We start from the raw sequence: 23,612 nt of genomic DNA on the forward strand, positions 1-23,612 counted from the left end.
GCTTTCTTATTAGTGGCAACCCAAAGTGGCAATAACTGAAGAATGAAGCAAAGGATGCCCGTTCAAGATAAAGTGATATGCACGATACTCCGTCAGTGACAGTATAGCAAATACAATACTTAAATGGAAAAAGGGGAAGAGAGAGAATGAGATAAGGGGAAGAGGTAGGAGTAAAATTGGGGACATTAATGGTGGTGGTGGGGGCGGAAGAGTTACACTAGTGAAGGGATGGATGTTGAGCCATTGTATGACTGAAACTCAACATTGTAACTGTATATCTCATGGCGATTTAATTAAAAAAACGTTTTAAAGGAAACACATTCATTTGGAAGGAAGTAACTATGTATTAACAAAGTGTTATCAATCTGTTTGCATACATATAAATATACAATATTTACTTATAGATAAGATTAATATTTTGGAGTTGATTCAGTGTAGTATTTCACTATATTTTTAAGAGATATTTCTTCAAACTCGAGGGCCACTGGGTGCCAGAAAGGCACGTATTCAGTATGTGTTGATTTGTTTTCAGACTGTCTGAAGGCTAGAGGAAAAGGTTTAATAGCTTACAGGTTCCATAATACTTCCCACCATGGGTTCTTATGATTCCACTGTGATTCCCATCAGGAAGCTTCAGGGAGAAATTGCTTTAAATCTGTAGGTTTGGCATCTAGATATGGAAGTCTATAAAAGAGATTACAGTTTGACAATGTTTAGGAGATGAGAAAATTCACAAAGGAGTATTCTGAAGACAAAAGAAAAAAATAAAAATTTACTAGGAAGATAAAAAAAAATACTTGCAATGCATAAAATACCAAATAGGTACTTAATTCTTGCTGATGTTTACATTTGAAAATCCAAAACCACTAGCTTTAAAAATATACAAGAATCTGATATTTGTGAAAGAAACCTACTTGATGATGATGGTAGTTAGAGAAATTTCTCTTGCAAGATTATTAAGACTACTGGTAGAAGGTTGAAAACGTTATTTGTAGCTGTTTAGAAGAGTTTCTATAACACACTGAGATCAGTATTAAAAGTAACAAAAAACTCAAACAGAATATTTGCAAATGTTTTTAGTATGATTCTGTTCATTTTTATTTTACATGCCTGTGCTGAATTTTATGAAGTTTGTTCCAGTATATTGATTTTACAGAACTACAATCCCTGTCGAAGCATAGATGATTCTTTTATTCAACTTCAACTTGAGAAGACATAGTGACAGTACCAATATGTACTCTAGTATATAAAGGAAAATAACAGATATCAGAAAATTACGCCATTTTTTGAACCTCACAAAGGATTGTGTACTTTACCAATTTGCTTTAAATCCCTCTGATGCAATGGTATCCTTAAGGAAGGTGTGGGCAGAGTGCTGGGTAAAGAGGAACATTTTTTCTGTTCTTTTATATTCTTTGACTGTGCTATCACATTTATCACATCAAAGAAATATTATTAGGAGACAATAGCAAACCAAGGTAATACCTATGGAGTGAAAGCCTTCATGCATGTAGATTTAAAAGCAAATTAAGGAAGCCAGAGCAACAGATAGCACAGTGGATAGGGTATTTACTTTGCATGCTGCCAACACAGGTTCAATTTCCAGCATCCCTTATGGTCCCCCAGAGCCTGCCAGGAATAATTTCTGAGCACTGAATCAGAAGTAACCCCTGAGTGCTACTGGATTTGACACTCTCAAAAAATAAAAGGCAAATTAAGAAAATAAGAGTATTTTTCTCTTAGGAATGAGATGAGGTTTGGGAACTTTGGGGAGAGAAGAGAAAAAATAATGATGAGGAGGATGATTCATATAACAAAGATCCGATGCTCTTTAATATGTTGACTGTCCTGACATTTAGACAGGCTTCTTTAATATAAAGATTGTTTCTAGTAAAAATCTTAGTACCTTGCAGTGCCCTCAATTTTTATTCTTCTACTTAGTTAAAGGTATGGGAATTTTTTTTCCTCATATGCCTATAGGCCTAGGTTGACCTTAGCTTCAAATCATTCCTATGAAAAATGATACATCATAGAAAGGCCTGTTAGGAACTTCTTGGGGAGGCATAATCTCAAAGAAGGCTCAAAGGATGCACAGAACAAATTAAAGAGTGGTTCTAATATTTTGACTATGATCAAAGGATGAACAGTGTTTGCTAAGGCTGTAAAATAGTAAGGTGTGGGTAAATGAAGTCTGCCCACAAACCTACAAATTGTTATCTTTCTCCTTTAGCTAGCAATCCAAATGCTTTGTTTAAAGTATTGTAAACAGAGTAATAAAAATATATCATTAAATACATAAACAAAGCAAAATTTGGGTTGCAACACTCCTCTAGCAAAAAAATCTTCTTTGGATCAAATGCCTTATTTCTCCTGGGTTGACCAAATTTCTTATTTCTCCCTTTGCATATGTCTCTGAGACACACACCTTTTCTCTTTCTTGAACCTGCCTTTTATCTTAAATTTAACTATTGTTTCCTCTTCTGGAAGTTCTCAAGAATTGATTTATTATTTATGCTTTTGATGACCACCTTTCTAATTTAAGTTCTTGCATAAGCTTTTCTTTTTTCTTTTTATTTTTCTTTTTTTGGTTTTTGGGCCACACCCGGCAGTGCTCAGGGGTTACTCCTGGCTGTCTGTTCAGAAATAGCTCCTGGCAGGCACGGGGGACCATATGGGACACCGGTATTCGAACCAACCACCTTTGGTCCTGGATCAGCTGCTTGCAAGGCAAACGCCGCTGTGCTATCTCTCCGGGCCCGCATAAAATTTTCTTGATTTCTTCTATTAACAGTTGTAAACCTTGGCAAACAGGTCCTGCAGCCTTGGCCAGTGAGGCTGATTCAGAAAATATGATAAGCAAACAGGAGACAGATAAACACATGGACTGGCAAAGCTTTAGGGTCTCTTGAACAACCACACATGATTTTACAGGCATTTCAGAGGCAGGCCATTTATTCAAGACCAGATCACCTTCAGACTCAGGGCTGTGAGTTTTTTTTTGAGTTGACAGAGACATTAATATACAATAGGTACATGATGATCAGAGGCTGGGATATTTCCCATAGCTAATCTGTAAGCACCCTTAAGAGTACAGAGTAAAGCCATGACAAATTCTTTTTCTTTTTTTCCTCATGTAGTCTCTACATCTAAAAGACCCTAAACAGTTTTATTCTATGCCTGTCCAGTGCATTCTTACAGCTGCCAGATATTTGTTATTTATTTTATCCTTTCTGTTATATTATTATTTCCTGGGTGCATTTTTTTTTTTTTGCAAATGTACCTTACTAAGGGCCTCTCATTATTGAGAATATTTTCTAAGGAGACAAATTCCCACAAAGAACATTAAGCTTCTCTGAATCTAATTACATGGTTCCTTATTTTCTCACTAAAGAGAATGAATATAAGTACCTTGAGAATTAAGGGATCATCTAGTTTCCAAAAATTCTTTTTAAATTTTTTTAGTTTTTATACCACACCCTATTACTCAAGGGCTTACTCCTGAGTGAGTGATCCAATCAGGAATCACTCCTAACAGGGCTTGGGGACCAAAGGGTACTACGGATACTTGGAGTCTACTGCATCGATTCAAGTGCCCTACCCACTGTACTATCATTCCAGCTCTCCTCAAGCTTCTTATTTTTGAAGTGGAATGATCACTAGAGAGGCAACCCATGATTTCTTATTGAGTAGATGATTGAAAAATAAAGAAAAGTGACATTTTTGCAAAAGTGAAAATTAGTAGCAGCATTTGAAAATAGCATAATTTTGGTATGCAAATTCCACATAATTCTGGCTATATTCTCTACAAGAAACTTTAAACTTTACTAAGGATGAGTCTGAAAGGCAGTGATTAATTTTGAAAAGGAGGGGTAGAATTTATAATTCTTATATGGATTCTCATCTGGCTTCTGTATGAGAGCATGGTTTGGAAAACAGGCTGGAAATAAATGATTTGACATAATCTTCCAATACTCCTTGAATCAGTAATGAAAAAAAAAGAAGAAAACATTGCATGGTGATCTGTTGTGTGAATTTATTCAAACCAATACTACATGGGTTTGAATAATGATATATGTATATATGTCCCTCTGTGACATTGTGGCAAATTATGCTCTCTGTGGTGGTTATGAGAGCTTTAACTTCAAGGGAGAATATCTGGCAGCTGCTATGCTCTGAAATTTATCTTTGCATTCCTGCTGAAGCCCCTTGCTACTGGCCAGTGATAGAGCACAGTGGGTCAACTCAGGTGGCTCTTTTTTTTCAGGGCAGCATGACATTCTTCTGAAGCATAAGTTTCTATTGAAGTCTTTCCTTACACTTAAAAACTTCTTTTGATTAGCTCTGCACTTAAGCATTTTCTTCTCCAACTTTTCCTTTTCTCCCTCTTCAGCTTAGAAACCTGCATTTCTAACTTCTTTGATTTCCATTCAATTTCTTTTCCTCACAAGGAATTTCTCTAATTGCCCTTTTGCTGATCCTGTCTTGATGTCTTGCTATTTGAGGCTGAACAGACATTCTTTCAGCCTGACTTCCACTTTGTTGATGTTTTTATTATATGAAAGACATTTGTACAAGGAAAAGGCAGACCTCTTTGATTGCCTACATGTTTGTAGTAAAGCAACAGGAGTGTACTACCATGTTCTAAGTTCTGTTACTTATAATTAAGACAAGGGAAGAGAGGAAGAGAACATAGGAATTTGTTTGACCAACAAAAAAAAAAAAAAAAAAAAAAAAAAGAAGAAGAGGAGGGAAATTGATTGCCTTTGGGCATATTAACCTTTTGGCCCATGTAGGTTGCCTTGAATTAAATGGACCAACAGACCATTTAATTCATGGATGTGAAAAACAGAGAAAAATTGTAAGATAGGTGTTATAATCAGCCATTATTATACAAGTCTCTGAACATGGAATAAGAAACACAGAAAGTCAAGATGGCTGGGACAATTTTTTATGTACTCAACAGGTCTTTGTTCTGCAGGATAGGGTCTGTTAAAAGTCATCAAGAATAAGGCATTCTTCAAGAGATACCAAGCGAAATTTAGAAGATGGCAAGAGGTTAAAACTGATTACTATTTTTTGAAACATTTGGTGATCCAGGATAAAATTAAATACAACACACCCAATACGAGATGATTGTTTGTGTAACCAAATAGAGACCTCATTTGTCAGAATGCTTATGCCTGTATAGAAGATATGATAATTTGTATAGCATATACTCATAAACTTCCAAAGTATGGTGTGAAGGTTGGCCTGATAAATTATGCTGCAGCATATTATATTGGTCTGCTGCTGACCCACATGCTTCTCAATAGATTTGGCATGGACAAGATTTATGAAGGCCGAGTGGAGGTTACTGGAGATGAATACAACGTGGAAAACATTGATGGAAAACTTAGTGCCTTCATCTGCTATTTGGATGCAGGATTTTCCAGAACTACTACTGGAAACAAAGTTTTTGGTGCCCTAAAAGAAGCTGTGGATGGGGGCTTATCTATCCCTCACAGTACCAGATAATTCCCTGATTATGGTATGTAAAGTAAGGAATTCAATGCTGAAGTACATCAGAAACACATTATGGGACAGAACTTTGCAGACTGATAATGCATTATCTAAAGGAAGATGAAGATGCCTACAAGAAATAGTTTTCTCAGCACATAAAAAAACAACATAACTGTAGACATATAAGAAAGCTCATGTAGCTATAAGGAAAAACACTGTCTATGAGAAAAAAAACCTAAGAAAGAAATTAAAAATAAGAGGCGGAACCATCCCAAAATGTCTCTTGCCCAGAAGAAAAATTGGGTAGCCCAGAAGAAAGCTCCTCAGAGCTCAGGAGCAGGCCGCTGAGAGGTAAAACTCATAAAATATTTTTGTGGGAATTTTCAGACAGTAATAATAAACCTATTGACCAAGCAATAAAGAAAAGTTTTTCTCAGCAAGGAAGAAGTATCAGCAGCAAGGAGAAGGAATATCTGACACTGATTGGAGAGTTGCAATTAATTTCTAGAAAAGAAAATGCGACCATAGAATTTGTGTTTATTCAAGCAGTTTATAGTCTTCCTTAAGATGCATTTTTCTATATACAATACACTTTTTTCTCATTACATTTATCTTTGGATAATATTCTATTATTGCAATTATTTTCCCAAGGGTGGGGTAGTGTTGCTCAGTGCTTACTTCCTCTAGTGCTGTGCTCTGGTATCTCTTTTAGTGGTGCACAGGACACTATTATGTGAACCAGGGATGAAATTGGAGCCAGTTTCTTGCAAGAGACTTAGCACCTTTTCCAGTCTCAGCAATTAAGAGTTTTTTTTTTTCTTTTTTCTTTTTTCGGGCCACACCCGTTTGATGCTCAGGGGTTACTCCTGGCTAAGCGCTTAGAAATTTCCCCTGGCTTGGGACCATATGTGACGCCAGAGGATAGAACCGCGGTCCTTTCTTGGCTAGTGCTTGAAAGGCACCTCTAGCGCCACCTCGCCGGCCCCCACAGTCTTAATTTTTTTTTTTTTTTTTTTTTTTTTTTTTTTTTTTGTTTTTGGGCCACACCCGTTTGACGCTCAGGGGTTACTCCTGGCTATGTGCTCAGAAATCACCCCTGGCTTGGGGGGACCATATGGGACGCCGGGAGATCGAACCGCGGTCCGTTCCTTGGTAGCGCTTACAAGGCAGACACCTTATCTCCAGTGCCACCTTCCCGGCCCAGTCTTAATTTTTTTAAGGTCACTAAATTGCCATACTTTTTTTCTGGCAATCTCCCTCAGAACTTGATATTTGAGCTGGGGACCTACCTTTGCTTCTTCTCTAGGTGTCTGGTGCCGTGTTGTGCTGAGGTTTTTTTGAATTTCATGCTTGGGTCACTAGGAAATGAGTTGCTTTAGACAAAGTCTTAAGGTTTATCTGAACTGCTGCAGCTGCTACTGATGATATTCTCATCTTATTTATAATTTTATTTTCAAAACAAATTATAAAATTAGCCGTTAGGACAAAATTAACTTTGTTTTCACATGTAGCAATATTTTATGTAACTTTATTTTTGTTCACCATATGAAATTTATAATTAATTTGCCAAGTTACATGAGAAAAATTCTGCCAGAATTTTGATCAGAATTGATTCTATATAAATCAAATAGAAAGAATCAACATCCTTATGATTTTTCAATCTTTTTATCTAAGAATATGGTTTATTGTTACATTTATTTAGGTAGTCTTTAATAGCTTCTAATAAAGTTTTATAGTTTTATCTAGAAAGCTTTTATATATTTTTGTTAGATTATTTTATAGTAGCTTATATTTTATTGTTATGATAAATGGTTATACTTTGAAAGATGTTTTCAAATTGTCACTGGTGCCTGGGAATGCAGATTATTTTTGTGTATAGATTTTTATTCAGTTAGATCATTACAAATCGTTTTTGATCCTCTAAAATCTATGTAGATTATTGTCAGTTTTCTTCAGAATTAACTACAGTCTTTCTAAATACTATTAGGCATTTGTTAATTTATTTATTATCCTTAAACTTCTATTTATTTTCTTTTAAGTCCAGTCCTGCAGGATTTCTAATATAATTTTGCATGGAATTAGTGATAGCAGATATTGGTTTTGACTACACAGAATAAGAGAAGTTTTTAATATTTCACTACTACTGTTGATGTTTAATTTAAGTATATAGAAGTTACCTATATTCAAATTAAAGAAAAATTACTTTTAACCTTGTATTCTGTTATTAATGGAATATTATGCAGCTGTCAGGAGAGATGAAGTCATGAAATAGTTATCAAAATCAATAGTTATCAAAACAGCATGGTATTGGAATAAGGACAGGTCCTCAGATCAGTGGAATAGGCTTGAATACTCAGAAAATGTTCCCCAGACATACAATCACCTAATTTTTGATAAAGGAGCAGGAAATCCTAAATGGAGCAGGGAAAGCCTCTTCAACAAGTGGTGTTGGCACAATTGGATAGCCACTTGCAAAAAACTGAACTTAGACCCCCAGCTAACATCATGTACGAAGGTAAAATCCAAATGGATTAAAGACCTCGATATCAGCCCCAAAACCATAAGATATATAGAACAGCACATAGGCAAAACACTACAGGACATTACAGGCATCTTCAAGGAGGAAACTCCCCTCTCCAAGCAAGTGAAAGCAGAGATTAACAGATGGGAATATATTAAGCTGAGAAGCTTCTGCACCTCAAAGGAAATAGTGCCCAGGATACAAGAGCCCCCACTGAGTGGGAGAAACTATTCACCCAATACCCATCAGATAAGGGGCTAATCTCCAAAATATACAAGGCACTGACAGAACTTTACAAGAAAAAAACATCTAACCCCATCAAAAAATGGGGAGAAGAAATGAACAGACACTTTGACAAAGAAGAAATACACATGGCCAAAAGACACATGAAAAAATGTTCCACATCACTAATCATCAGGGAGATGCAAATCAAAACAACGATGAGATACCACCTCACACCCCAGAGAATGGCACACATCACAAAGAATGAGAATAAACAGTGTTGGCGGGGATGTGGAGAGAAAGGAACTCTTATCCACTGCTGGTGGGAATGCCGTCTAGTTCAACCTTTATGGAAAGCGATATGGAGATTCCTCCAAAAACTGGAAATCGAGCTCACATACGATCCAGCTATACCACTCCTAGGAATATACCCTAGGAACACAAAAATACAATACAAAAACCCCTTCCTTACACCTATATTCATTGCAGCACTATTTACCATAGCAAGACTCTGGAAACAACCAAGATGCCCTTCAACAGACGAATGGCTAAAGAAACTGTGGTACATATACACAATGGAATATTATGCAGCTGTCAGGAGAGATGAAGTCATGAAATTTTCCTATACATGGATGTACACGGAATCTATTATGCTGAGTGAAATAAGTCAGAGAGAGAGAGAGAAAAATGCAGAATGGTCTCACTCATCTATGGGTTTTAAGAAAAATGAAAGACACCCTTGTAATAATAATTTTCAGACACAAAAGAGAAAAGAGCTGGAAGTTCCAGCTCACCTCAGGAAGCTCACCACAAAGAGTGATGAGTTTAGTTAGGGAAATAACTACATTTTGAACTGTCCTAATAACGAGAATGTATGAGGAAAATGGAGAGCCTGTCTAGAGTACAGGCGGGGGTCGGGTGGGGAGGAGGGAGACTTGGGACATTGGTGATGGGAATGTTGCACTGGTGATGGGTGGTGTTCTTTACATGACTGAAACCGAAACACAATCATGTATGTAATTAAGATGTTTAAATATATTAAAAATATTTAAAATAAAAAAATTAAAATGAACTAATAGTTGATATTCTATTTCTATGATTATGGTATTCGTATTATACTAGATTCATAAAATGAGCTGTATAATTTTCTTATAATTTACCTTTTATACCAGGTATTTCATAGTTGACATAGTTGATCATAGTTTTTTTTTTTTTTTTTTTTTTTTGGTTACACCCGGCGGTGCTCAGGGGTTACTCCTGGATGTCTGCTCAGAAATAGCTCCTGGCAGGCATGGGGAACCATATGGGACACCGGGATTAGAACCAACCACCTTTGGTCCTGGATCGGCTGCTTGCAAGGCAAAAGCCGCTGTGCTATCTCTCCGGGCACCAGATATACATAGTTTTAAGCTGAGTTTGCTAAAACATTCTTATAATGAGCACTTTAATAAGAATCTAAAGGATTCAAATTCATTTTCCATGAACTTTTGTGGACAAAAACATTAGAACACTTTTGCTGACTTACAAAATTTGAGAATAAGTTGCTAAATGATATACACAATCAAGCATAACAGCAATTGGGAAACATTTACTAGGATAGCCAAGAACCATTAAAATATAAAAATATTATGCATTTCCCTAGAACTTTGCAAACTAATATTAAAGCACTAGAGTAGATTACATAATTATCTGTTTGCAGTGGGGCATAGAACAAAAAATATAGCTATTAAGATCGATACAGGTAGAACACACAATTTAATTCGCATTATAGTGACCGATACCAACAGGATCGAGAGTAACCTAGAGGAAAGTTAATTTTTGGAGGTGGCCCAGATGAGGAGGTTCTGAAAGCACATTCTCCTCTGTTCTTTGACTGGGTTTGGTTTCTTCATCTTTACCTTCTGTGGTAAGCTGTTGAGGTCACCTGGAATGGAATGGCATTTGGTACCTGAACCAGAATCTGGGTCGAGGGGACAAGCTTATCTTCCTGATGAAGGTTCCCCTCCAATGGGGCTGTCTCTTTGGCTTCTCACCCAAAGAGACATCCTCACACAAAGTGCCTTTGCTAGAAGAAATTCAATGGGCTTGGCTGCCCTAAGTCTTCACCTCTCTCCCCTTCACGGCCTATTTCTGTCCTGCCTGAAGCCTCTGCCACCATGGTGGTGGGCTGCTGAGGCTGGAGGGATCAATCTGCAGAACCTATGTTAATTGGGAGTATAGCAGCTACCTTTCACTGGCAAACCATCAGGTATGGATATATTCACAGCTACTGTACTCCTCTCTCCTTTCATGACTTCCTGGAACTTGTTTCAGGAACTTCTGGAATTGTTTCTCTTAAGTGAACAAAGATGTTTTCTTTGGTGTCATTTCTGTTAATAAATCTATAACCATTCCAGACATTAAACCATTTGACAGTATGCAGGACTTGGATTGCCGTCACTAGCTTGTCTGCAAATTCCAGGTTTGTGGTGTGGGGGTATATCTTGTTGAGCCATTTTCAGAATCTGAGTCTGCAGAGGCGATAGATGACTCACCATCCTTGAGAAATGGGAGTCTCTCTGATTTAGTGCCAGTAGTGAATAATAAATTATCAGCCCTGGGAAGACCTTTAGATCAGACCACTGCGACGGCACTCCTTTCCACTTGGGGCATGAGTGCAGGAGAATCTCTAGGGAGCCTGGCATGTATAGTCCAGAGTGAGAAATGTTAAGTAGATGGACCAGAGCAACTTGAAACCGTTCAGAAGGGGGACCATGTGCACCAATATTCTAGTGAAAAAAGTAGGGCACATTCAGTCCAGCTCTAAGTGGCCATCATAGTAATTCTATATCAGAGAATCAAGTCACTCTCTATAGCTGGGATCTTCTTAGGTCCCTGGGTCCTTTTTGAGATCCAGATGTAAAATAAATCCACACACTTTATTTCCAACTCCAGGTAAGTGGGTCTAACGCAGGGTGGCTGTGAAAAATTAATAAACCAAGCCAGACATAGGGAGAAAATCATGGATTCAGGTGTCTTCTCTCCTCGTGGTCTCTCTGGACCCATCATACTGAAGCTTTTCTTTATTGACCAGTTCAAATTCAACTGAGAGGAAGAGGGTGGAGTGAGAGACAAAAGTACCTATCTAGGTGGATGTTTACAAGTCAAAGGGGTTAATGAAAAGAAAGAGAAACTTGGGGGAATGCCTTGTTTTGGGTAAAAGCAGAGTGTAAACTAATAATATACTTTAATATACCCTAAGCTCTTAAGAAAAGACCTATAGATTTTTCTCCCAAAATAATTTTAACAAAAATACTTAAAGTTCCTATATAAAAAGGAAGCCAAACTGAATGTGTAAGCCAGGGATTTATAAACTAAATAACTCTAGGCTTCCTGGGCAAAACTAAAGTCAGCTTTTCCTTAATTATCATCTCTATCTATCTATCTATCTATCTATCTATCTATCTATCTATCTATCTATCTATCTATCTATCTATCTATCTATCTATCTATCTATCTATCTATCTATCTATCTATCTATCTACCTAACTACCTATCTACCTACCTACCTACCTACCTACCTACCTACCTACCTACCTACCTACCTACCTACCTATCTATCTATCTATCTATCTATCTATCTATCTATCTATCTATCTATCTATCTATCTATCTATCTATCTATCTATCTATCTATCTATCTATATCTATCTATCTATCTATCTATCATCTATCTAATCTATCATCTCTATCATCTTTCTATCCATCTATTAATCCTCTATATATCATTTATTTAAGTATGGCCAGTAAAGAATCATTTTAATACTTTGCCCCAGTGAGAAACAAGAAAAATACTGTTTCAACACATATAAAAATTGCAGAAAATTGGAATTTTAGTGTCAAGAAGTAAAAGTTTACTGGAATACTTTTAAATCCTGTTGCTATGGTCCACCTGTGGCTGCTATAACACTACTATAGCAGAGCTGAGTTGTGACAAGGCAGTATGCTGGCCCAGAAACCTAAATTTTCTTTTGTGGAGAAAGTTATAGACTTTTGTTGTATAGCAATACCTTCCAGAATTACTGATACAGGGTACCTAGAGATAAAATTGCTAAGAAAGGGATAGTTCTTTTGTAATTTATGGTATAGATGTTTATTTACTCTGAATAATTTCTTGTTTCAAACATTCCTAAGATTCTTTTGGCATTGATGAACAACTTTTGTACTATTTGTATCACATTATTTTAAGGATTTTCTCTCCTCAGTATGTGTTACTGAGATTACCTTAGCCGTATGGCAACTGACAAAACTCTGAAATGTCTAATTCTGTTGCCTCTCCTATTTACATGTGCCATTTTTGAATTTCTATATTGTCGGAGTCTTTCATTTACTCTGTAGAGGAATGTTACATGAGGAGGAAATGAAGACTGTAGCTGATATGCATTAAAGCAACTTGCTTTATTTCTGGAAGTTAAAAGTATTTTGTCAAATAACTTAAAATAACCTAGCTTTTTTGGCAGAAATTGGGCTTCCAGCAGCAGAGGGTAAAGCTGTTATCTGAAGGAGGGAATGATCACTTATTGTATAACATTCACAGCCATCAATTTTGCTACAAATGTACCTGAAATACTTTCCAAATCATATTTTTAAATCATTCACATAGCTTAGTAAGAGTTTTAAGTCAATCTATATAAAGAAACTTAAATTAACAAAATTAAATAACTACCATTTTTCCCACTTTATTTTGCATTAATCAATAATTGTGGTAATTAAATAAGTTATTTCTGGTACAGAGAAGAGAACTTTCAGGAATTTTCTTTATTTTCGGTTGTGTCAGAAACTGATATTTAAAAGGATCCCTTATTCTTTTGTCCTTAGGATTACATGAGGATACACACTTATTGATTATTATTTTTTTAGTGTGGTATATCAGAGACCAAACCTAAAAGCAGAGCACTTTCTCTATCTCTGAACAGCCTTTCCAGTGTCACAAAAGAAAATATTGTGGGAAGATGCTAGTTTCTGGGATGAGTTAGCTGTAATTAAAGAGTAGACTAAAGAGAGCCTTTGAAGCAAGACCATGGACAACAAGACTTTATAGGAAGGATAGCAGTATCTGGAATCAAGTTTAACTAAAGTAAAAAAAAATTTTTAGAGATGATTTAGTTCAAATTACCATATAGAAGCATCACAAGTAAAAGTCATATAGATGGTACTGTTAGCAGTGAAGGTGGGTAAACAGTATTGACTCAGTGATAGGAATCACATATCTGTGATTTATAATTTATTTTTAAAAATTAGAAAATTTTAAGAAGGAAATATTTTGGATTGTCCATTTGTATTTATTCAGAACTGAACACAACAATATTTGTCATAACTATTAAGGAGGAAAGGTAAAGATGTAGAGGCTTAGATGAAAATATCAGAGAAGAAATACATTTTTATTAACTCATGAAAAAGCTTTAATATTTATTTTTGTTGTAGTTATTATAGCATGATGTACCAATTTATTCAACCTCATTGCCACCTGTTTGATAATGAGTTTTGAATCTAAGGCCAAAATTTGTCATCTTCTGATCCCATCTATTACCTTGTTTTGTGTCTATATATTATACCATACATGAGTGAAATTATCCAAAATATATCTTTTTGTTTGTTTGTTTTTTGGGTCACACCTGGCAGCACTCAGGAGTTACTTCTGGTTCTATGCTCAGAAATCGCTCCTGGCAGGCTTGGGGGACCATATGGGATTCTGGGATTTGAACCAATGACCTTCTGCATGAAAGGCAAACGCCTTACTTCCATGCTATCTCTCCGGCCCCCAAAATATATCTTTGTTTTTCTCTTGCCATATTTCACTTAGCATGAAACCCTTCCATTTCTATCAAGATGCAGCAAATGACAAAATTTGATCTTTATTTAAAAAGGCATAATGTTTCATGATGTGTATGTACTGCAACTTCGGCATTTATTCACCTGCAACTGGAAATTTTTGGTGGTTTCTATTCTTGACTATTGAATCTCCATACTGTTTCCCATAGAGATAAACTCAGATAACATTTCTTTTCTTACTTTTCACTACATTACTGCCAACACTGTTTGTTTTCAGCATTTTATACATATGCCATTCTCACTGGTAGGAGATGTTATTTCATTGTTGTTTTAATTTGCATTTGCCAGATAATAAGTGATGAACACCTTTCAAATACCCACATATGTGTTTTGTTGGGATTATCTTCTGCTATCTCCATTTTACCTTTAATCCTCCTTTTATTTTTGTGATGAGATAACTCACTGTTTTTTTGTTGTTCTTTGTGAGTATCTTGGATACTAATTCTTTATCTGATGTGTTGTGTGCAAATATTTACTTCCACTCATAAAGGCATCTTTTAATTTGAGCCAGATTATTTTTGCCTTGAAAAACTTTAAATTTTGATGTAAGTCCACTTTAAACTTTTTGTTTTTGTTATTCTAGATCATTGATTCATGTCATTGAAGACTCTGAGTTTCTTTTATATTTTTTTTAGAGAAAATTGTCTATGTTTCCTTATTGTGTTCTATAAGTTCTGACTTAATCTTGATGTACGTACTTCGTATTCATTAACTTGTATATAGTGATTGTTTTATTTATTTATTTTTCACATAGCTATTCCTTTTGCCAACATACTTTAATGGAAAGTTCCTGTATAAATCTAGTGTTCTGTAAGTTCATTATGTCCAGCTTCCTCATATACTGAATTGGTAAATTTTTGGTCAACTTTCTGGATTTGCTAGTTTCTTTGCTTTCAGTCTGTTTTCTCCCTCAGTGGTAGGAAGCAATCCTTAGCTTTGAACTCATCCATGGTTGCCTTATTCAGAGTTGAGTCTCCCCGAAGTGATGCCTGTTTTCTCCAATAAAATTTCTCAGAGAGATTACACAAGGGTTCCTGTGTTCCATTCATTCTCTGTTCATTCATTGTATTGATATTAGAGAAGTACTCACAGAATTCTTCCTTTTAGACTATCATAGCAGTGCAGTCACTGATTATTCTTTTTTGTTTCCTTATCTTTTTCTTTGCTTTATTTTTTCTTAGACAAATTCAATATATTGTCTAACTGTTACATTTTGTATAGTTATATATAAACCAATTACATATCTTACAATAATTACAGTCAAAATTAATAGAGAATAATCTTACATATCTATTGGCCTTATTATTAGTTTTTCAACTTTGAGTAGTGAAATGATATACCTTTTATTATTTACAAAGGATACACAGAGAGCTATTATAGTTCTCTAGGATGTTTACAGAAATATCTTTATTGTAGGAAGAAATTGCTTTAAAATAAATGCCCATTATTTGACATTATTGAAGAATTTATATATAGGTAACATCCCATTTAACAGGTAAAAAGATAAAACAAAGGTTACACAAATGGATAAGTTTTTGTAATCAGAAAATGGGACAAGATCATTAGCAAAAGAAAAGGATTACTTCAGGCAAAGACATCTTCCATTATAGAAAGACAGAGTAGGGGGACAATTGATCAAGATGATCTCACTCTGGCAGAACTGGGAATCCCAGATTTGTTGGTTTAAAATTCCACTTTGGGCAGAGTATGAAACTACAGTTATGTTAGGAAGTAAGTCTTGATAGGTCCAGCATGAATGATTCATTTCAGGGTCTGTTATTTCTCTTTAATTCTACCATATTGACTAAAGAAATATGTGATGAGTTATTTGTTTGTACACATATTCCATATCCTTTAGTTCTAGTTTATTTTGCCGAGGTTTACTGACATACCATATTTTATGGTGTCTAAGAAGACTGGGCATCTACGGCCATACCACCCTGAATGCACCTGATCTTGTCTGATTTCAGAAGCTATGCAGGGTCAGGCCTGGTTAGTACGTGGATGGGAGACAGCCTGGAAATACCGGGTGCTGTAGGCTTAAAAAAAACAAAGATGACCCCCTAATTTTACAGTTAAAACATAGGTTCAAAGGTTATACTGTAATAGACTTCCTTTCTGATTCTGGCCAGTCTGAGCAGGCTTTTTATCGTGTAGATTCAAGTATACCGAACATTGTCTAATTTGCATGCATAAAAAGCCTGCTTGGATTGGCTGAGTTAGAGAGGAGGTCCGAGCAGCCTTGCAGTGATTGGTACAGGATCGAGATGGAAAATTCGTTTTGTGGCAATATGCAGATAATTTTCTTTTAGTGGCATATCTAAACGTTTTTCAGAATATACTTGGCGCATAAGACGACTCCTGATTTTCGGTTGACTTTTTCGTTTCAAAAGTTGTCTTATATGCCGGAAAATACGGTATTCATTAAGTCATTCTTTTTATCTCTGTGTTTTACACTACTAACATCAAAATTTATGTTATCCATTGACTTGCCAAGAGTTTTATCAGAAAATTTTCTTTGGGCCTGAGTAATAGCACAGCAGTAGGGCATTTGGCCAACCTGGGATGGACCTGGGTTTGGTTCCTGGCATCCTCTATGATCCCTTGAGCCTGTTAGGAACAGTTTCTGAGTGAAAAACAATATTTATTTATTTATTTACTTACTTACTTACTTACCATATCTGTCTGTGCTTAGTGTTTATTCCTGGCTGCACATAAGGATTATTCCTGGTGAGCTAGGGGGAAACTAAAGGGGTGCCAAGGTTGGAAGCCAGCAGATCAAATGCTAGGGAAATACTATACCTACTGTACTATTGCTCTGGCCAAGAGATAGCTTTTTTATTTTATTTTATTTTATTTCATTGAAATCGTTGTGATTTACTGCCTATGCTTAGGGTTTATTCCTGGCTGCACACAAGGATTATTCCTGGTGAGCAAAGGGGAAACTCTTGGGGTGCAAAGGTTGGAAGCTAGCACATCACATGCTAGGAAAATACTCTACCTGCTGTACTATTGCTCTGGCCTTGAGTTAGTTTTTTTTAAATTTAATTTTATTTCATTGAAACCATTGTGATTTACAAAGACCTTCATAGCTGTGTTTCAGAAATAAAATAAATTAGGGCCAATCCCAACACCAGTGTCAACCTCCTTCCATCATGTTCTCAGAGTATACCCTAACCACCACCCTTTGCCCCAGCCTATCAGTATAACAGGACCATTTTAAGTTTAGATTGTTAAAGTTTGGGTCTATTGATTCCATTGTTGTTGCTTTTGGTTTGGATATTTAGCTCTGTACTTTATTAACATCACCAGTTCACCTGTGACTACTTGGCGCCTGGCCCCATCCTTTCACATTTGTGTTTCTCCTCAATTTCTTTCTTTTTCTTCACTATACTAGTGTTTGAGACAACTCCCACTGAAACTATTGCATTTCTTCATGCAATTATTCTAAATACCACATCTAAGTATATCATTCTGTAATTACCCTTCTGGCTTACTTCATTGCAATTTGCTGCAATATGGATACAGTTTATTCATTATTTTTAAAGTTTTTGCCTCTATGTAGCAGAAGACAGAAGAAATATGACAGTGATGCATGATTTTTAAGATATCAAATTTGGATTTTGATAGAACTTGACCTTATTCTGTACTTTGGGAGCTGTTTTAACCTTGAACAATTTTTAAAACCTTTCTGAACTTTAGATTTCTTGCCTATAAAATTCAGATAATATCTTACTCTCTAGCATTTAACAGAATATAAATGGTCAATTAACTTAAAGTACCTAGCACTTGATTATTATTGCTGTTATATTTTCATTGGACCATATTTTGTTTATATTTATGAAAATTTCCTTTACCAAATTCATTGCTTAAGAGAATATTTGAAATGGTTTATAATTTGGTGATAATAATAGTAGCTAATATTCATTGAACTCTTTCCAAGCACTTTCCTTGCATTTCCTTATTAAATTTTGACAGTATTGAATTTTTTCTTCTGGTCAAGATGTACTCTCAAGGACAAGATTTACTCTTCTGTACCTTAATCTACAAACATAATATAAAAATGTCTCTCAAGACATTGTACATGAGTCAATGGAATAAAGATGGTAAACAATCGAGGTAAGTCCTAGAATTTTTCTAGTCTCCTGATTTGAGAATATTTCTATGCCACAGTAAAAGGAGGGGACAAATCTAGGTGTACTCTAGCAAACTTCATGAGTCAGAAGACGAAAAAAGGAAATCCGGTGAAGTCAAATAGCTGGTGGTCACATGATCATGTGGCTGAGGATCAACGAAGAGGATGCTGCACTTTTTAGAGCTCTGAAGCTCTGCTGAGATATGGAAAAAATCAATTTGAAAGAAATTAGATAGAGAATAGCTATACTCACATAAAGACCTCTATTCCTCATGTATTGGATAGGACATCTCTCTATTAGAGATGAATCATTTATTCTCAACTGATTCTGATTCTAGTCAGAATCAGAACTGATTCTTCCTAACAGATGGTTAAAACAAGACCCAAAAGGATTTAAATACCTTTAATGCATTTTGGAGCAAGTTTAAGGACATTTATTGACACATAAGACATTCAAGCAGGTAAATCTTTTTCAAGCAGATGGCAGAAAAATTCTACTTGATCAGCTCACAATAATGAAATAAAGCTAAATCTAAGATAAAAATAAGATACAACTCATAAATTCAGGCATGTAGCAGAAATATATAGTCTATAATAGGTGTACAACTATTTTATTTTATTGTCTAGTTTAAAGATGAACTAAGCTAAGACTTAGACTTGACAAGGGCACATAGAAAGTTGGAGAACCAAGATTCAAAATCAGGGAGACTGTCTTTGGAAACAGACACAATCAGCACACTAATGTGGTCAGTATAAATATAATAAAATAGAATTATGCCCTCCTTTATTACAAAACTCTTTGACTAAAATAATATTTTAAATGATACATGGAGATTCCTTCACTGAGTTTCTGTATGTAATGCATTTGAGGATTAATTGGCATTTCTTATATTCAATTTGTTAAATGAAATTAAATTCTTGTACTTTGAGGTTTCATTAAGTTGTATTTTGTGTTTAGTCCATGGATGAATACAGCATAAATGTAAATTATCTACTTGTCAATGGAAACTTCTCTTATGTTCTAAATTTTTTTATAATTTTTTGAACAATAAAATAAATGAAATAAATGCAAATCTTTACATAAATGTAAATTTATGTTAATAAAATTTTATTACAAGCACTTTGTGTCTATTATAAAAATTATTTATACAAGTACTATATGATTCAATTTTAATTATGGAAATCTTATAAACTTGTCTTATAATAATTTGTTCCAATTATTATAGATAAATGATCATATTATTTAGAAAATATTTCTTCTGTAGACTTAAAAACTTCCTTATTATTTATGAATAAGTTTTATGAATAAAATCATATATCTTAAGTATACAATATGATGATTTGATTTATAGATAATAGAATAATTACAGTTAGACTAAGTAATATACATTGTCACCTCTTTTTTATGGTGAGGTAATCACCGTTAATTTATTTTTAGCAAATTTCTGACATTGTCTTTAATTTGAATGGGTGTTATCATATTTATATTAGATTTCAAGATTATTATATTTACCCCACATGAGTATAACTTGGTTCCCTTTGACCAGTTATCTTACTATTTTTATCAACTTGTTCTTATGTATTTACATTTTTAGATCATATACAAATGAGATTAGATATGTTTTATATTTATGTATGACACTCTAAGTTAACATAATGTCCTCCAGTTTTATTCATGCTGTTGCAAATGGTAGGACCTCCTTCTTCTTTAAAGTTGAATAATATTTCATTGTATACGTATGTATCTCCAATAATTTCATCACCTACCCAGATTTCTAGTTCCTTATTTTTGTTAATATGGCTAGTGGTAAAATATTTGGATGTGGTACTAGTGCTTGCCAGGAGTCACATATATTAGTTGTATTCACATACAGAATTGATTGTGATATGTCAGAGATAACACACTGGCTGTTGGGATCAAAAACACTTTAGCTGTAGAGTTTGGTAAGGATCATACACTTGGTTGCTGGTTGTGGTACTGAGTGGGAGGAGTCTCACATTTTTGTTGATGTTGAGCACTTATGGGGGTTTGTACACTAGTTGTGGAAGTTGCACACACACACTTGATTATTGTGTACTGGAAATAGTATATCTTTGCAGTGTGCTAGAGATCACAATTAGCAGCACTATAGGGAACATACTTGGCAAGTGGTGATAACGCTGGGAATTAAATGTGTTGCCTCATTCATGCCAGGGATGCAAGCCCTCTACTACTGAGCCATCCTCCAGTTTATACTGAAATTTACTTTTCTACTTTTTTGTCAATAAAAATTTCTCATGTTTTAAATTTTCTTTGTACTTATTTGAACAATAAAATAAATAAAATATTTTCAAGTTCTTATCTAATAGAGATGGGAACACACAAATCTTGTAGTGCAATGGGACCTTACACCCTGAACATTGACATAAAGACCTGGCACAGGCCTCAGAAGAATGGGCATTCTCCATTCACCCCTGATCTAGAGAAGAAATCTACAAAACATCCAAGGTTGTCTATAACATCACCTGGAGGCAATCCTCAACCAGGGAATACCCTACTGCTGCTCTGACATCGACCTACTCAAAAGAGACTTCCCTTAACACTGAGAAGACTTAACAACAACAATGACCTGCTTAAGGGACAGGGCTTTCTGTATTGCCCCTTAATTGTGAGGTGAAACTAGAGGATGCTCCACACCAGCCTGACTTCAATGTAGGATGTGCAGATTCCAGGATCTTTAATACAGAAACCTGATGCCAACAATAGAGACTGCGTGAAAAATAAAACTGTATTGGCACTACAAATAATGACTTGGATTGAATAAACTAGTTTGCCTGGAGCCTAGAGTTGGTCTTATGCCAGGAAACTTCAGGGGTAGGGTCTCCTTGTATTTAGACCAAGGCTTTTCCTTTCCATGTCCCCCATATTTTGGTGGGCCTATGCAAACAATATGTGCCACTCTAACACCGTTTTTACTGTGCTCTTTTGACTAACTTTAAAAAAAAACCTCTTAAACTTTTGATGTTAACTTAAACTAATATGCATGTGCATGAAAATATAAAAAATAACATGCTTTCAATGTTTAAGGAGTCACATAAATCTCATGGCTTTAGATTGTTTTGTGTACTGCTAAGAAATGTTATGTACTACAATCTGGAGACTTCTGGACAAAGTAATTGTAGATGGATTCTGCCTTATTTTTCTTAATGTTCTTTGACTGTAAGTTCAATATTTAGGCGTCAGCAAGATATTTCTTCTGAGAACTCTGTTTATGGGTGATTGTCCTTTCACTGTAACTTTACCTTGTCCTCTTTGCAACATTGTTCTCATAATTAAAAATAAAAAATAATTAAAAATAAATAAAATATTTTTAAATATGTTTAATAAAAATATGAAATACAGAATTACAATTCCTCCATCCAGTTAACTTTGGTTTTCATATGTGCTGTAGAATCCATCAACTTTAAATAGTGTCATTTATGGAATTGAGAACATAACTACATAAATAGTTAAACAAAATAGTTTTTGAGCTAATATTAAAAAAAAGATTTTTAATAGTGAGCTATATAAGGGACAATAGTGATGACCTTATTTATTTTTCATGTGTTACCCATTTTCAGCTCCAAGCCAAGCTTGAAGATCCTTTTCCTGCCAAAAAGAAGTGGGATAACCCTTTGTCCATTACACGGCAGAGCAGAATACTGATTCTGCAGAACGCAGGCAGCTAGCCAGAGAATAAAGGAACAGAAAAATCTGTGCAGTCACGCTAGAAGATGGCAGAAATAATTGCCATGTAGAAAAATAATCAGTTGCAGTCAGATACTAGATGAAACTGGAGGACTTATAAAAATTCTTGTACTTAAAATTATCAGATAGAGATGAGGCTGATGATTTTCTGCAGTTAATTAGTAATAGGTGTGTAATACAAGAAAGCAATCATGCCATTACAGAGGAGGTTGGGCCAGTAATAAGGTAGGATACAAAGAGAATAGCTAAAAACAAATGAAGTAGCAAAATCTACAATTTAATAGGATATAAAATGTTAGACAAATCATGTGAAAGTTTTTCTAGTTCATTAGGAAAAATTTAAATGGAAGATCTTCATCTATTTAATCATTCACCAAATATTTTGAATACCTGTTCTTTTAGATATTGTATTAGTCTTTTTACTGGATGCTGAAGATAAAATGAAGCAAAGAAGATAAAACTATTGTCATTTTATAGATTAAGTGTAATAAATGTGACAGAGTTAAAAGAAACTTAACGGTAAATATGCAACCACAACACTGAAAAGTCCTTCTATCATAGGTTTTCTGCTCTGTTGTCCTCTCTGCCTGAGAACAGAATTCCTTCATTTGCTTTAATTACATTGCCCTTTGAAATGTTTGCTTATATTCCCCAGATGAGCCATGCTTTGATCACTGTATTTTATTTTCTACCCACCTCCCTTCACTGGCATCTGAAATCCTTTTGCCACTCACTGCATTTTCCACTCAGAATTTACCATCATTTAGTAGACATAATTTTCTTAATACTGTTGTTTTACTGCTAGGGTACACGTTTCTTGAAGATGGGAACCTTTGTTTTGTTCATTGGGTTTTATTCTAAGTATTTAAAATAGTATCAGACATAGGAGATTCTTAATATTTATTGATGAATGAATAAGTTAAGCTATGGGAGTCTAGAAAAATGTCTTCAGTAGTCAAACATTTATGAATTATCGTACTTGATTAACTCCATTGTAAAGTGTATGTTATTTTCATATAATTGCTCAGGCTTTTCTGTTTTCTCAGCTAATCTTTGGTGAAATCCCAAGAACAAAAAAAAAAATAAAATTAGATTTGAATTGCGATGTAGCTTGAGGTAGAGCATATTACTTGCAACTGTGAGACCTTGATATGACCCCTGGTACCATAAACACATAGATAAGTTTTATCACATTGTTCCAATTTTGATAGATCATATAAACCAGGAGAGTGAGTTTCTTTTATTTTTATTGTTTGCTTTGTTTTGGTTTTGATTTTTGGGTCACACCCAGCAGTGCTCAGGGGTTACTCCTGGTTCTATGCTCAAAAATCGCCCCTGGGAGGCACAGGGGACCATATGGGATGCTGGAATTTGAACCACTGTCCTTCTGCATGAAATGCAAACGCCTTATCTCCATGCTATCTCTCCGCCCTGAGAGTGAGTTTCTTAAAGAACTACCTTAATGGATTTATTTTTATCAGACTTATTTTGTGCATTTTCATCTTACATAGCTATTTATGTATAATGTGGGTTAGAAGGCAACATTTTCATGATATGCGATAATATTTTAATGGTTTCTGATTTATCTAAGATTGTCATTTATTTGCTTTTCAACATTTATAATTTCATTGTAGTGC

General features: G+C 35.0%; 2 pseudogenes; both read left to right on the top strand.

Moving 5' to 3' along the window:
* The first annotated feature begins 592 nt into the window (after positions 1-592).
* On the top strand, positions 593-21,956 carry LOC126009001 (60S ribosomal protein L5-like; annotated as a pseudogene).
* Positions 16,036-16,154, top strand: LOC125995455 (uncharacterized; annotated as a pseudogene).
* Positions 21,957-23,612: the final 1,656 nt, after the last annotated feature.

The sequence above is a fragment of the Suncus etruscus genome, chromosome 1 (genome assembly GCF_024139225.1).
Source record: "Suncus etruscus isolate mSunEtr1 chromosome 1, mSunEtr1.pri.cur, whole genome shotgun sequence".
Taxonomy (NCBI): domain Eukaryota; kingdom Metazoa; phylum Chordata; class Mammalia; order Eulipotyphla; family Soricidae; genus Suncus; species Suncus etruscus.